The sequence below is a fragment of the Narcine bancroftii genome, chromosome 8 (genome assembly GCF_036971445.1).
Source record: "Narcine bancroftii isolate sNarBan1 chromosome 8, sNarBan1.hap1, whole genome shotgun sequence".
NCBI classification, from domain to species: Eukaryota; Metazoa; Chordata; class Chondrichthyes; order Torpediniformes; family Narcinidae; genus Narcine; species Narcine bancroftii.
The window spans coordinates 175,459,904-175,477,311 of record NC_091476.1 but is presented as its reverse complement, the minus strand read 5'-3'; the positions used below and the strand labels follow the sequence as shown (position 1 = coordinate 175,477,311).

At 41.4% G+C, this 17,408-nt stretch overlaps 1 protein-coding gene across 3 annotated transcripts in view; it reads right to left on the bottom strand.

The window, feature by feature from the left end:
• The window catches only part of LOC138741606 (regulating synaptic membrane exocytosis protein 3-like), a 172,519-nt gene that overhangs the window by 135,045 nt on the left and 20,066 nt on the right, over nucleotides 1-17,408 (bottom strand). The window contains exon 2 of one of the 3 annotated variants that reach the window (XM_069895925.1): nucleotides 3,372-3,638. The exons of the other annotated variants lie outside the window; for them this stretch is intronic. The gene's annotated coding sequence lies outside the window, so the exon portion shown is untranslated. The remainder of the gene's footprint in view (nucleotides 1-3,371; nucleotides 3,639-17,408) is intronic. 3 annotated transcript variants of the gene reach the window in all.

Below are 17,408 nucleotides of genomic sequence, written 5' to 3'. Positions count from 1 at the left end.
AGTCAGAGACTCTCACTTTGCACATCATTTATTACTGAATATTTCTTTATTTTCTGTATTTGATACAGAAAATTTGCATAATTTGATAACATTCTTTCTTGCATTTCTCTCCTTTGAATTCACATCTTTTCTTGAGTAGTTTTTTTTTGCAGTTCTAATAAGTAGAAATCCTGTCTGAGAAAGAATCTCAGGGTTGTGATGTCATGTATGTACCCTGAATTTTGAACTTTCATAACTGGAGGTTCAGCCACCAGTAGTGCTGTGGTCAAAGTCAAGGATGCACAAAGTGCCAGAACTGGAAAGATACTGATATCCTGGAGAGTGGAAGCAATAGAGAGGGTGAGGCCTGGAAAGGGTGTGAGCTCAATGATATTTTAAAGTGAAGACATTACTAGATTGTGAGCTACTGAAAATACAGGGAGAGCAGGAACAAGAACATGAGTAGGGAAGCTTGGTGTGCACTAAACTGTACAACTTTGGTTCATGATGAATTTGTGTAAGGTTTAGGCTAAAGGCCATTTTCCTTCATGTGAACATCTAGGTTTTGCTTAGTGCAGGGAGGTATCAAGCAAAGTCCAAATGCATTGTAGGTTTTGCTTAGTGCAGGGAGGTATCAAGCAGAGTCCAAATGCATTGTAGGTTTTGCTTAGTGCAGGGAGGTATCAAGCAGAGTCCAAATGCATTGTAGGTTTTGCTTCGTGCAGGGAGGTATCAAGCAGTCCAAATGCATTGTAGATGGAAGCACACACAACACACACACCAACGCTTCCACTTCCCAAGGGGTTTGAGATTTGGCATTTTTCAGATCCTCTATCAAACACTGTGGAAAGTACACTGACTGACTGCATCACAACCTGGTTTGCAAATTCAAGTTACCAGGAGCACATAGCCAGGCCATCTTTGTAGTCATCTATGTGAGATGCTGCCAAAGCAGTCAACACCATAAAAGACCGCCAAAACCTGGTTACCATCTCTTCTCACTGCTACCTTCAGGTAGAAGGTACAGAAGCCTGAAGACCAGGACCTCTCAGTTCAAGAATAGTTTCTTCCCCACAGCAATCAGGGACTTGAACGACCCCTTGCTACACTCATCGCAGATTGTGCCAACACCACAAAAAGACGGTCAGCACGATTGTAAATCACTTTTATTTGTTCTAAGATTAAAAAAATGAATATTTATTATGCATTTATTGTCATTTTAAAAATTTAATTCAATTAGTTTACTCATAGTTCTTATTTACAAGTACCTGTTCAGCTGCAGAAAGTCAGAATTTCAGTCCATATATACAATGTGTGTCACGATAAAGTCATCATTATTATCATAAACAAGCATACAGATGTGCGCTTATGCACGCTTCCATCTAACTCATGCCATCAGACAGCCCCAGCACACAGGGGCATATACATGTCCCTGGAGAACATCCACATTGTGCAGGGGCAGAGCTGCCTGGAATCCTGTCACTGACCCTCCCGCAAGGGTAGGCAGTCATCTCTGGACCACAGGCTGCCATCATTCCCAGGGAAAGGAAGAAGCCATCCAAAACAGCTTTGTCTTTCTCAGACAGAAAGGAGAATGGGCTGCGTGCTGAGAGGTCTATGGGCAGAGCTGTGTGAGATACACCATCCTTTGGTGCAGCAGCTTAAAATCCAGGTCAGACAGTGGGAGAAGGAGGAATGCTCTGCACCTGCACTCTCGAGTCTCTGTGAATATTAACGTAGAGTGCCGCAGTCAGGTTCCCTGTGGACAAGAGTCCACAGCACAAGAAAAACACACAGCAGCAGTAATGCTGATGAATAACACTTTCTGGAAACAGCAAAATAAAGTCATGGAGGGAGTCTGCATAGTTTGAGCCGTGGTGACCCTCCCATTTCCCCAGCTTCCTGTCCACTCTTGCTCAGCCTGCTACTTTATAGCTAACTAGATTTTTTAACTTTTGCGGTGTAAATAACATTCTCAAATACACATGGAAACTGACATTGGCAACTTGTAAAGATGCCAACAATTAGCACCCAATTAAATGCTCTTTCTCCAGCAGTTTGACTTTTATCAACAATTATGAAGCTCTGGGACCACCAAAAGATCTACTGAATTTACATCTTTTTTTGCACTAACTGCAATTGTAAAACATTGTTTATTTAATTATTTTACATTTATTATTTCTTTTTCTGTCTTGATATCTTCTTTGGCTTGGCTTCGCGGACGAAGATTTATGGAGGGGGTAAAAGTCCACGTCAGCTGCAGGCTCGTTTGTGGCTGACAAGTCCGATGCGGGACAGGCAGACACGGTTGCAGCGGCTGCAGGGGAAAATGGTTGGTTGGGGTTGGGTGTTGGGTTTTTCCTCCTTTGCCTTTTGTCAGTGAGGTGGGCTCTGCGGTCTTCTTCAAAGGAGGATGCTGCCCGCCAAACTGTGAGGTGCCAAGATGCACGGTTTGAGGCGATATCAGCCCACTGGCGGTGGTCAATGTGGCAGGCACCAAGAGATTTCTTTAGGCAGTCCTTGTACCTCTTCTTTGGTGCACCTCTGTCACGGTGGCCAGTGGAGAGCTCGCCATATAACACGATCTTGGGAAGGCGATGGTCCTCCATTCTAGAGACGTGACCCACCCAGCGCAGCTGGATCTTCAGCAGCATGGACTCGATGTTGTCGACCTCTGCCATCTCGAGTACTTCGACGTTAGGGATGGAAGCGCTCCAATGGATGTTGAGGATGGAGTGGAGACAACACTCCTGTTCGGCTCCGAATCATGGGTCCTCTACCGGCATCACCTACGGCTCCTAGAACGCTTCCACCAGCATTGTCTCCGCTCCATCCTCAACATCCATTGGAGCGCTTTTGTGTCTTGATATATGGTGGAATTTAATGCATGCTATTGTAGTTGATGTAGCCGTACTAGTAATATGTTTATCGTCAAAGCATTGAACAATGTGCATATGTGCCAAAATTCTTACTTGCTGTAGCTGAACAGGGGTATTTTGTGAAAAAGGAAATTACTGCAATATAACTAAAAATCAACTACAATAAATTAAAAAGAGCAAAAAAAGATAGAAAATAAATATTCACAGTTATCCAAGAGCAAAAAAAGTGATTGCAATAGTGCAGACGTCGTTTTGTGGTGTTAGTGTAACAAGGGAAGTTCAAGAGTCTGATCGCTATTGTAAAGAAGCTGTACTTGATCCTAGAGGGGCTGGTCTTCAGGCTTCTGTATCTTCTGCCTGAGGTAACAGTGAGAAAAAGTTGTGACCAAGGTGATGGGGAACCTTTTGATGTTGGCTGCCTTCTTGAGGCAGCCCCTCAAGTCAATGTATTTACATATGACAATAAACTCTCATTACTCATTGCACAGTTTGCGAATCCACATAAAGACTTACTGTGTTCACTGCTAGTTTGGAAGATTCTGTGTTTCTATGCTGCTTTTTCCCAATCTCAAGAGTTCTTTCCAGCACCAAGGTAGCACAGGACTGTGCTGACCGTAGGCAAAAGAAACACAGGAGCCATCCAGAGGTCCATCAACTTTCTCAGACAGCACTCTGATCAGCCACCAGGTAATGGGGAGTGCAAAAAGATTTTTGGCTCCAACTAGTTGCCATCCACTGTGAAAGTAGGATCCTTTGATCACAACTGATCCCCATCGGATTCTGATAAAAGCAATGGGTACTGTAAGTTTCCAGGACATAGATCCAATTTTTATTTTCTTTGTTAAAACAACCTCCTTTTCTGGAAATTTTCTGTATCCTTCCTGCTGGCAGCACTTCAGATGTCACACATGGAACATGTTAAGTTTCTGATAACAAAATATAACAAATGGACTGGAAGGTGTCAAGACATTAAAGATGAGTTGAGGCAAGTTTAGGGGGGAAGATGGCTAGTTTTTTTTAAATAAACACAGCATATGGTAGGTGCCTGGAATGCATTGCCTGGGGGTGGAGGAGGAGGCTGGTACAATAGGGACATTCAAAAGACTCTTCGAGAGGCACATGGATGTAAGAAAAATAGAGGGTTATGGCTGTGAGGTAGGGAAGGTTTACATTGTTGTGGAGTAGGTTTACATGGGTCAGCATAACATGAAGGCCTGTACTGTAATGTTCTATGTAGTAGTTTCACAAATTTTGCATGTTATTTAAGAAGGTAGCCAGCACATGTTGGGTGCACAAGTTGTTTGCAAATTCAAGTTCTGGTCTCCCAGCAGCTAAACATTGTTTTCCTGAAGGGACCTCCAGACATTGCCCTGCACCCAGTAACAATAGCTCTGCTCAGGAGCAGGATTTTCAAGCATTTTAAAGTTCAGTAGGGTTCAGTGAGTGCATCACATTTTCCCTCCACTGTTCTAGCCCCTCCCATTCCATTGCACAGAGGCAGTTACGGTTGGACAGAAGGAATAGCAGCTTGGAACTTCCCATTCACTGAAACATTAAGAACCTCCTGCTCCATGGAGTGCATGTTTATTGTAACATATGCTGAAACAATTCCTCCTCATCTCCCTCTGTAATCCACTCCCCTGAAACAACCTGCCTCCTTCAACTTTACCTATTCCTTTCATTATGTTTCACAAGATGCGCCTTCATCCTTCGAAGCTTCGATGAGTATAGTCCCAGGCTACTCAAATCTGGGTACATCTCCATGGAAAGTGAGCAATAATGGGGACGTAAAACACCAAGAAGACCAGGCCACCGATATTAATACTTCACCCTTTGTCCATTGGAAAATGACCTATCAAGCAAAAAGCCATGTTGACTATTTCTAATCAGTTTCTGGCTATCCAAATAATTATATATCTGATCTCTCAGAACACCTTCCAAGAATTTACCTACTGCTGATGTCTAGCTCACCAGAGCCTTTTTTACCCTTCAATCCTCTGGCACCACACCCATAACTAAGGACATTTTAAATATTTCTGCCTGAGGCCCTGAAATTTCTACACTGGCTTCAGTCAAAGTCCAAGGGAATATCTTGTTAGATCCTGGGGATTTATCCACTCTTATTTGCATTAAAGCCAGCAAGCACTTCCTCCTCTTTAATCTGTACAGGTACCATGTCCTCACTGCTTGTTTTCCTTACTTCCCACACTGTGACCATTTACTGAGTGAATACTGATGAAAAAATAAAACATTTATGATCTCTCCCATCTCTTATGGCTTCATGCAAAGCTGAGCACTCTGATCTACAAAGGGATCAATTTGGTCCCTTACTATTATTTTGCCCTTAATATACCTGTAGAAAACCTTAGTATTTTCCTTTACATTGTCCACCAAAGCAACCTCATGTCTTCTTTTAGCTTTCCTGATTTATTTTTTGAGGATTTCCTTACATTTTTTTTAATACTCCTCATGTACCTCATTTGCTCCACGTTGCCTCTACCTGTTATACACTTCTGTCTTCTTCCGAACCAGATCCCCAATATCCATCGAACACCAACGTTCCTATGCCTGCTAGCCTTGTCTTTAATCCTGACAGGAACATACAAACTCTGTACTCTCAAAATTTCACCTTTGAATGAACTCCACTTCCCTCGAATATCCTTGTCAGAAAACAACAACCCAATCCATGCATTCTTGATCCTTTGTCATTTCCTCAAAATTGGCCTTTCTCCAGCTTAGAATCTCAACCCAAAGGCTAGACCTATCCTCCTCCATAAGTATAATGAAACTAATGATTAGGATCACTGGACCCAAAATGTTCCCCGACACATACGTCTGTCACCTGTCCTGCTCATTCGCTAATAGGAGATCCAGCATTGCACCCTCTCTAGTTGGTACCTCTATATATTGATTTAGAAAACTTTCATTAACATATGTGACAAACTCCAAGCCATCCAGCCCTTTTACAGTATACAAATCCCAGTCAATGTGGAAAGTCAAAATCTCTTACAATCACAACCTTGTGCTTCCTGCAGCTGTCAGCTATCTCTCCACAGATTTCTCTTCTAATTCTCGTTGACTATTGGGAAGTATATAGTACAATCCCATGAATGTGGTCATACCTTTCCCATTCCTCAGCTCCACCAATATAGCCTCAGTAGATGAGTCCTCTGGTCTATCCTGCCTGAGCACACTGTGATATTTTCCCTGATGTGCAATGGCACTCCTCCCCCTTTCATTACCCCCCCATTCTATTGTATCTAAAGCCACAGAAGCTCAGAACATTGAGCAGCCAGTCCTGCCCCCTCCTGCAAGCAAGTTTCACGAATGGCCACAATGTCATAATTCCACATGCCAATCCATGGTCTAAGCTCGTCTGCCTTTCCTACAATACTCCTTGCACTGAAATAGATGCACACGAGAACATTTCCAGCACATGCCACCCATCGACCTCTAACGGTTAATTGTAACAATACTTCCAAACCAGTGACCCACGGAAAATCTGGACTAGTAAACATGCTTGACCATCTTAGTTTCCTTTCACTTTTAGTTTGGCTTTTCTTTCATAAAAGCAAGGAATAGAAGGAAAGGGATGGGTACAGTGGAGTAGGGGAAGGAATGGTGAGGTAAAGCAGGGGAAGGAGGGGTTTATACATGGTGTATGGAGAAATGGAGTGGAGTGTTTAGAACAAGGGGACATTATTTTAAAGACAAGGCCAGGCCATTCAGAGTGAAAACACTGTTCCAGGGAATGCCTGGCCAGCTGTAATACTTCCTCAGAATGAAGGCATGGTTTGCCTAACGGTTAGTGCAACCCTATTACAGGATTTAATATGTCTTCCCCATGAACTGCGTGGTTTTCCATGGTTGCTCCAGTTTCCTCCCACATACAGGGTTGAAAGGTTAATTGTGTGGCATGGTTTTCATGGGCCGGATGGGTCTTCTGCTGTATCGTTAAAATTTAATGGTGATCAGGGTCTACAGAAGTTGTCAAGATGGAAGCTGCAAAGTAGCTGTGGACCTTGAGGTGTGGGCTTTAAGGCAGATTTCCCCTCATGTTCATGTTTCAGAGACAGACCCGCTGATACACACAGCCATCTGTTCGCTGATGTTAAACAGCTGCAGGAAAGAGGTTGCATCTGTCTTCATAATTTCCTCTCCAAATGAGCGCCATGGAGCAGAAACGGATATGTTTACCAATCAGAGAATCATGGATCATAGGAGCAGAAGGCTATTCAGCCCCTTGAACCTGCACTATTATTCAATGCAATCATGGCTGATTATTCGACCTCAGTACCCTAATTCCTGCTTTATCTCCATATCTCTTGATCCCTTTAACCAATAGCTATATGGGAACTTAAACAAAGAGGGTCACATTCAATTCCCTTTGTAATATATCTAATGAACAACTTTCTGAGACAAGGACTTCTACAAGCTCACAACTCCTTGAAAGAAAACAATTCCCCTCATCTTTGACCTCTGGGTTCACCCTTACCCTAGACTGCAAATCATTGTCCTGACCTTCCCCATCATCAAGAACATTCTTCCCGCATATAACCTGTCCAGCCATAGTGGAATGTTCCTTGTCTCAATGAGATCCCCTCTCCTGAACTTCAGCAAGCATAACCCTAGGATATCTGCAAAGCACAAATATCCGAGAGAAACTCAGCAGGTCATGCAGCATCCATAGGAAGGAAATAGTGACCATCATTTCAGGCCTGGGCCCTTCATCAGATATGAGCAGAAATAGGCAGGAGCCCAAATAAAGAGGTGTTGATGGGGGAGAGGAGGGAGGAAAAGAGGAAGGGACAGGGAGAGGACCATAGGCTGACAGGTAAGATATCATTGATTAAAACCCTAGTCTATCCAGTCCTTCTTCATACATATGTCCGGTCATCCCAGGAATCAGCCTGGTGAACCTTCATTCCACTTGCAGCAAATATCCTTCCTCAAAGTAAGAGACCACAACTGGCCATAATACTTGAGTTGTGGCCTCACCAAGATCCTATACAGCTGTAGTCAAATCTCCTTGAATCTATATTCAAAATCTCTCGCAATAAAGGCCAACATGCCATTTGCTTTATTCACTTCCTGCTCCATCTGCACTCTGACCTTGGCCACTCCAACCTTCCAGTGACTGATGGCCCATGATAAGTGGAGGAGGACTATTCATGTTCATTAGAGATATTCCAAAGGGAGTTGAATTCTCAAAGACTAAGAATGACCCAGTATGGAAAGGCCACAGGACCAGGCCAAGGGGCTCCTTCTAGATTGAATTGGAAGTGATCGGAGGTTCGTTATGGTGATCAGACAGGGTAAGTGTGCCACAGTGTGCCTAGACCACAGCTGGCACTGAATGACTACACATGTAGCTCATTCCCTTTCATGTGTTTCCTGCAAGCCAAATACCACACAATCCCATTCCTGAGCCAGAGCTACACAAAGAGCCGGATGATGGCACAGATTCCCAACACAGTGGCCAAGCATGGGGGGAAGGTGCAGAGGCAGATAGACTCAATTATCATCTCTCGCCGAAGGCTTCTAGCAAAGTCTTATTTAATGAAGGTAATTTATTTTGAAATCAATAAAGAGCTGTACACAAAGGCCAGTGGCTATTCCTTTCACCCATTAATTATCTATAAATTCAGAAAAAGATCAATTTGTTTAAAAATTCAAGGGCATCTCAATCCTGCCCATTTTTATACACTTTGGGTAAATTATCCTTCTCCTACAGCTTCTCCCATTTCCATATTCACTAAAAGTTTCCATGCGACCTCACCCACTCACCTCCCCAAAGATCAAGGTAACACAACAGAGCCCCTGATTACACTTCAGGGATCCATGCAACACCCTGCAGGGACATCTGACTTTTCAGGGTGCCATTATACCTGGCTGTATTCCACACAAAGGCTAAGGGCTGTGGCAGTAGCTTCCACCTTGGAAAGATGACTCTCCACATTCGTAGAGTACAAGGTGCCTTTCCACCATCATTCAGCTGTACCCGAGTGATACACATCATCCCACAGCATGATAAGAGTGCTTGCTGCATTTTTATCATATTCGTGCTTGAGCTTCAGCTGAAGTTTAAAACACCTGAACCTGGATTCTTCACTGCATGAGAATCTGAACAAATTACAGGGGTTCCAATACACAAAGCACAGCAAGTGCTAGACTTCCAGTTCTTACCAGCTGTTCCATGCTCAGGTGCCCAGACTGGTCCAGTCGTTTCCAGCCCTCGATGACACTTCTTTGACAGCAGTCAAAGTGGGTATGCATGTGTGACAGTGCAGGCCATTCCCAAGGAAGAAGGCTTTCAAAGGCAAGTCAGATGGAGTCTCCTCCCAGTTTGAAGCCCCTTACAAATTTGAAGTTGGACATCAATCCTTCCATCTGATCTCACTGTTGGTTTCTTTTGGGACCAGTGCACTCCAGAAGTCAATTATTCCCCACCCCATACAACCAAACAAGTAACCCACAGGCCCCCCTCCCCCACCCAGATCTTCAACTACAGTTTGGCATTTAACTCCACCATCCCCTCAAAACTGATCAGCAAACTTCAAGGACTGGGAGTTAACACCCCCCTGTGTAATTGGATCATTGGTTTCCTCACCTCCAGTCCACAATCAGAGAAAATTGGTAAGAACTCTCCTCCACAATCTCCATCAGTCCTGGAGCACCACAGGCCTATGTTTTAGCCCCCTGCTCTGCTCACTTTACCCCTACGACTGTGTAGCTTGGTATGACAATAACACCATCTACAAATGTGCTGACGATATCATGGTAGTGGGTTGTATAAAGGAAGGGGAATGAGTCAGCGTACAGGATGGAGATTGAAAACTTGGCTGAATGGTGCACCAACAACACCTATACACTCAAGGTCACCAAAACTAAGGAGCTGATTGTTGACTTCAGGAAGGGAAAGCCAGAGATATACAATCCAGTGATCATTGGGGATCAGGGGTGAAGAGGGTGAGCAAATTTAGGTTCTTGGAAGTCACCATCTCAGAGGAACTTTCTTGGACACAGCACACCAATGGCATTGTGAAAAAAGCACAACAGTGCCTCTACTTCCTCAGGAGTTTGTGGAGGTTTGGTATAACACCAGAAACCCTGGCAAATTTCTACAGAGGTGTGATGGAAAGCATGACTGGCTGCATCATGGTTTAGGATGGGAACATAAAGCCCTACAAAAGGTAGTGGATACAGCCCAGATCATCACAGGAAAAACACTCCCCGCTATTGAGTACATCCACAGGGAATGCTGCTGTCAGAGAGCAGCAGCAATCATCAAATACCCACACCACCCAGCACACACTCTCTTCTCACTGCTACCATCAGGAAAGAAGTTTCGGTGCCACAAGATTCGCCCCACCAGGTTCAGGAACAGCTGCTACCCCTCTACTATCAGACTTCTCAACAACAAACTCAATCAGGGACTCATTTAAGGACTCTCGTTTGTACATTTTATTAATTTCTTTTGTTCTCTCTATATTGCACAGTTTGTTTGCATTAGTTATGTTTACCATTCTTTTGATTGTTTACATGTTTATGCTGGGTACAGTTTTTTTTTTGCACTACCAATTAGTGGTAATTCTGCTGCGCCCGCAGGAAAAAGGAATCTCAGGGTTGTATGTGACGCCATGTACTCTGACAATAAATCTGAAATCTGAACAATATCCAGCCCCTGTATCTTCCCTGGAAATTGCTGCAGTTTTCACAGCTTATTCTAAAAATATCAAATTATAGTAATCATCAGATAACACTTTCCAAATCTGACAAAAAGTTCCACAAACAGACCCAATTCAATCAGCGTGGAATATCCAACATTACAGAGGTCACCTCAACACTACAGCCAGGAGAAAATTGCTGTGAGGCCACTCACAATTGTACATTTTTAAAATTTCTGGTCCAATTGTGAAATGCAAACAAGATCACAGACAAGAAACCAAACTGCTCTTGGCCAGCATCAAGACACCAATCAAATCTCCCCAGCCAATTAGACGAGGAGAAAATCTGGGATTAGCTTCTCAAGCAGCAATGCGACAAGTCTGAGGCTGGAATCTAATCAGGCAGAGAAGCCCCTCAAACAAAGAATGCGGACAAACTACAAGGAGCCACAGGAGTACCAGTTGTGCTCTGTAGCTAATTACAGGATAGGAATGTATGAATATGGATGGAAGGAAGTGAAGATTATGCATAGTCCACCTTTGCATATCATTTCATAGTGAATAAAGTTTATTTATCCTCAAAAAAAAAACAGAACTGATTCTAAGATGGTCACCTACTCAAATCCAAGCAAGATGCACATACCCATTAATAGTTTAATGGAAAGATTGGGGTAGATTTTCTGGAGAATAACAGCCACTTGCATGTTTCTATAAAATCAGACATTGATGATTGACAGATAGTATAAAAGAGTATGACTCTTCACTGTCAGTAGATAACAAAAGAAAGGGCAGTATGCTCATCTAACAGTGAAGCAGAGGCAATGACTTTAATTTGTTAATGTGACAATCTGTGAGTGTAACTGGCCCTTGGTGCCCCAGGTCACTTGTACAGACTAATATTTGAGAGCATCTACCACCAAATGCCACTGCTCCCACATGAACTAATGGTGTCTTGAAGTGTGATGTATGCAGGATGAATAGGGCCCTTTCAGATAGTGTATACAATGACCAAAGTATTATCAGAAATTGTACACATTTAATCTCTTTTTAATTTTTTTTTTAAAAAAACAGGTTACCAAAATGGTCATCAAGGACTTCCAGAGCAATGAGGGCTCGCTTTACAAGTTTCTGACATGCTGGGAAAATTCGCTGGGACAATTCAGAAAGAGGTTTATGCTCTATCTCAATTGACAACAATTATTTGATTAACATTGCACCTGAGATACTGAAAATCCTACCACAGGAGTGTTAAAACAATAGCTACCCTTAAGACAATAACGTTTTTAAAAATGGGTTAAAGAGGTCAGTTTTTAGAAGGGTTTGAAATAGGGAAACAGTAAAGTGGACAGTTTTAGGAGGTAGGAGGTGGGCGGGGGGCAGGAGAAGGGAGCCAAGAGTCTGCGACATCAGCTGTTGGAGGGGAGAGAAACTCCAGCCCAGCTCCCAGGTCCGAGGAGTTTTCGATCTTTCAGGTGAATGCTTTGTTTGCATTGTTTTGCAATGATTCTGATGCCAAAGACCATGCTGACACTTCCCATCTGAAAGAATGCCAGTAAAGCAGCATCTTCTGATCATTAGATTAATAATGCCTAAAGAAGGAAGGCGTGGCAGGAGATAACAAGTAAATGTGATTTGCATCATCTGTGGCCAGAAAGTGAATTTCAACATGGGTCTTGATGTCCACAGTCACAAGATCTCAAACATCTGTTATCCCTAGAGTATCACCCAGTAAAACTACACCTTGGTTTTAAAATCTCTATCCTGTGCCTTTGCCTTTAATCTCCCCTTCTGCTAATACACAAAGTTCTGGAACCCTGTCCCTATTTCTAAATCGTTCCATCTCTCTCTGCTGCCTAATATGTCTCTCCTTTTTTTAAAAACTTTATTTAAAATTATTATTAAGAATAATATAAAAAAATTACATGAAAAATACAATAATAAATCATCAAACAACCCTCCCTCCCACCCACACCCCCCATCCCCACCCCTCAGCCAGCCCTGCAAGGGGAGCCACAGAAAAAACATATTACAAATAATTACAAATATGAATAAACAACATAACATTTTAAGATATTTCTAAACCCATATACTCTAAATAAGGTGACCATATTTGAACAAATAAATAATTATCATGTAAATTATGTTATTGTTTCCATATCAATACAAGATATCAATTCATTATGCCAACAGATTATATTAATTTCCACATTATCTTTGCAAGTAATCGCTGCACATTTCCATGCCACTGATAACACTAAATGAACAAATGCAATCTGAAACTTATCCAACCCCAAACCAGTCAAAGAAACCATATAACCCAACAAAAAAATCTCTGGGTCTAACAGTAATTTAATCTTAAATAATTTCTCAAAAAATATCCTAATTTTTTTCCCAAAATGGCTGTACCTTATCACAAGACCAGACTACATGAAAAAAGTTCCAATATTCAATCCACATCTAAAACACAAATCCGAATCACTAAATCCATATTTTTTTCAATTTCTCAGGAGTCAAATACAACTGATGCAAAAAATTATAATTAACAAAACCCCAGTCTTCCTGGGGTATATCATAAGATAAATCACTTTCCCATTTATTTCTAGATCTCTCCAAATTTGGCTTATCCATATTCTCTTGTAACAACCTATACATATCTGAAATAAAGCCCTTTTTTGATGCAAAAGAAATCAAAGATTCAAACTTCGTTAACTCAGGTAAACTCATATCCTTTCCATAATCATCCCTTATCAAAGCTCGAAGTTGATAATACACAAATAAAGAATTTACAGGTATTCCACATTTTCCCTCAAACAGTTAAAAGAAACTGTCCCTCTTCAAAACAATCCTGAATCACTTCTATCCCATCAGAATGCCATACCTTTAAATATTGAAAAAAAATCTGATTTTGATATAACTGAGTTTGAATTGATAATCTCCCCTTCATGCCTATAACAACATTTCTATTAATCCATATCTTTAATAAATGCTTTAACACTGGCATATTATATCCCTGCAATAAATGCAAATTCCATTTATATATAGACTGATAAACTTCAGATTCAGAAATGCAAGCTAATTCTATCTTAGCTCAACTAGGGGGCTGTTTAACATCCTTCATTCTATTAACAAACTTTAACTGTGCAGCCTCATAATAATTCTGAAAATGAGACAACTGAAGACCTCCTAACGCATATTTCCATGTCAACTTCTGCAAAGCTACTCGCGCTAATTTTCCTTTCCATAAAAATTTCCTCACCACTGTATTCAAATCCTGAAAAAAACTCTTTAAAAGCCAATATGGAATTGACTGAAATAAATACTGAATACATGGGAAAATATTCATTTTAATACGGTTTTCTCGACCTACTAATGTTAATGGAAGATCCTTCCATTTGACCAAATCCATTTTAATCTTTTTCAATAACAGCACATAATTTAATTTATATAAAGATTGATAATCCACATCCACAATTGTTCCTAAATATTTAATTTTATCAGACCATCTTAATTTTATATGTTTACATATTTCATAATTACCCTCCAAAATCAGCAATATTTCACTCTTGTCCCAATTTACCTTATACCCAGATAACACACCAAATTGAATCAAACATTCTTGTAAGAACCTCAAAGAATGCTCCGGATGTGTCAAATAAATCAATACATCATCAGCAAATAAATTAATCTTATGATCATCATTTGCTACTTTCATCCCTTTAATATTATCATTCTGTTGAATTGCCTGAGCGAATAGCTCAATGACCAACGCAAACAAGGCTGGTGACAATGGACAGCCTTGACGAGTTGATCGCGTTAATTTAAAAGCCAAAGAAGTCTGACCATTCGTCACCACCCTAGCAATCGAATTTTTATATAATGCTTTAACTCAGCAGGTCATGTAGATTCTATAGGAAGCCAAAGGTAACCCATGTAATCTCTCCCTCCCTATCCCTGTTTCCTTTCCTCAAGCTCTCCATCCCTTTCCCTCTCCATTCAGAGAGCTAATCCCCTCCCTCCATATCTGCCCTCCCACCTATATCCAACTATGTCCTGTAGCCCATTGGCCTGTGCTCTTCTCCCTACCATTTTATTCAGGAGCCTGCCTGGTTTTCATTCACACCTTGATGAAGGGGTCAGGCCAAAAATGTTGATTACCCTTCGCTTCCTATAGAGGCTATGTGACCTGCTGAGTTTCTCAACCACTTATGTGTATTGTACTAGGATTCAGGGAGAATTTCAAAATTGGCTTGGCGATAGAAGACCGAAGGTAATGGTGGAGTTATGCTTCTCCAACTAGAGGTCTGTGTCCAATGGTATTCAACGGTAATCAATGCTGGGACCCCTGATGTCTTCAATATATATGATTGATTATATAGGTGGACTGATACTAAGTTTGTAGACAACACAATTGTTGATTCCAGTCATTCAAATCTGTGCCCCCCAATAAACTTATCAAACCCCATACATTTTGAAGGGTGAGTGGAAACCAGATCACCCAGCAAAAACCAACGCGGGTCAAGGGAGAATGTACAAACTCCTTACGAACAGCCGCCAAGACCCATAAGATGTAGGAGCAGAAAGTCTACTCAACCAATCGAATCTGCCCTGCCATTCAATCAAGAGCTGAATTATTCTCCCACTCAGCCACATTCCCCAGTCTTCTCCCCATAATCTTTGATACCCTACCTAATCAAGAATCTATCAATCTCTGCCTTAATACCCAATGACTAGGCCTCCACATCCACCTTGTGGCCTCAAATTCCATGGATTCACCAAAACATTCTCCAAAGTCAGCACATCCTTTGTTAAATGAGCTCAAAACTGCTCACAATACTCCAAGTGAAGTCTCACCACTCTCCAGTGTCTTGTAAAGCTTCAACATCACATCCCTGTTCTCATATTCTATCCTCTTGAATGGAGTGCCAGCATTGCATTTGCCTTCTTCACCAGCGTTTACCTTCAAGCGACCCTGCACAAGGACTCCAAAGTCCCTTTGCATCTGTGAATTTTCAATTTTCTTCAAATTTAGAAAATAATCTGACTGTTTCTTTCTTCAACCAAAGTGCATGACTGTACACTTTGCAATATTGTATTTCATTTTCCACTTCTGTCTATTCTCCTAATTTGTACAAGCCCTTCTGCAGCCTCATTGTTTCCTGAACACTACCTGCTCCTCCACCTACCTTCACATCATCTGCAAACTTAGTCACAAAGCCATTCATTTCATTGGGCAGCGCAGTTAGTTTAGCAGTTAGCACAATGCTGTTACAGGGCCAGTGATCAGGACTATGGTTCAAATCCTGCGCTGTCTGTAAGAAGTTTGTATGTTCTCCCCATGTCTGCGTGGGTTTCCTCCAGGTTCTTCAGTTTTCTCCCACCCTTCAAAACGAACGGGGGTTGTAGGTCAATTTGGTGGTATAGGCTCATGGGTCGAAATGACTTGTTACCATGCTGTATGCCTAAATTTTCAAAAATGTATAAATTTAAAAATGTTATTTAAATGTAAAAAATTTAAATCATTGATATAGAACATAAAAAGAAGTAGCCCTTACACCGACCCTTGTGGAACGCCACTAGCAACAACAACCAACCCTCTATTCCAACTTTGCTTCCTACCAATGCTCTACTCTCGCTAAATATGTTTCCTGATATAATGGGTGGCTTTAATCCACATGTAGATTGGGTGAACCAAATTGGTAAAGGAAATGATGAAGAGGATTTCTTAGAATGTATGCGGGATTCTTTTCTAAACCAGCATGTCGAGGAATCAACGAGGGAACAGGCCATTCTAGACTTGGTATTGAATAATTGGGAAGGGTTAATTAGCAGTCTTGTAGTGAGAAGCCCCTTGGGCAAGAGTGACCACAATATGGTGGAATTCTTCATTAGGATGGAGGTTGACAGCGTTAATTCAAATACAAAGGTTCTGAACTTAAAAAAGGGTAACTTTGATGGTATGAGATGTGAATTGGCTAAGATAGATTGGCAAATGATACTTAAAGGATTAATGGTGGAAATTCAATGGCAATCATTTAAAGTAGCTTGGATGAAATAAACAATTGTACATCTCTGTTTGGAAAAAGAATAAATCAAGGAAGGAAGTGCATCCGTGGCTAACGAGGGAAATCAGGGAGAGAATCAAATCCAAAGAAGCAGCAAAGAATTAGCCAAAAAAAAAAGTATTCCTGAGGACTGGGAGAAATTCAGAGTTCAACGGATGAGGACAAAAGGATTAATTCGGAAAAATAAAAAGGATTATGAGAGAAAGCTGGCAGGGAATATAAAAAATGACTAAAAGCTTTTATAGATATGTAAAGAGAAAGAGATTAGTTAAGACAAATGTGGGTCCATTACAGTCAGAAACAGGTGAATTGATCATGGGGAACAAGGACATGGCAAACCAATTGAATAACTACTTTAGTTCTGTCTTCACTAAGGGAAACAAATAATCTTCAGGACATAGTAGAGGACTGAGGATCTAATGTGAGGGAAGGACTGAAGCAAATAAATGCAAGTCAAGAGGTTGTATTAGGTAAATTGAAGGATTAAAGGCAGATAAATCCTCAGGGCCAGATAGTCTGCATCCCAGAGTGCTTAAAGAAGTAGCCCAAGAAATAGTGGATGCATTAGTGATCATTTTTCAGAACTTTTTAGATTCTGGATTAGTTCCTGAGGACTGGAAGGTGGAAAACGTAACCCTACTTTTTAAGATGAAAGGGAGAGAGAAAATGGGAAACTATAGACAAGTTAGCCTGACATCAGTAGTGGGGAAAATGCAAGAGTCAGTTATTAAAAATGCGATTGCAGCACATTTGGAAAGTAGTGATATCATCGGACAGAGTCAGCATGGTTTTATGAAGGGAAAATCATGTCTGACGAAACT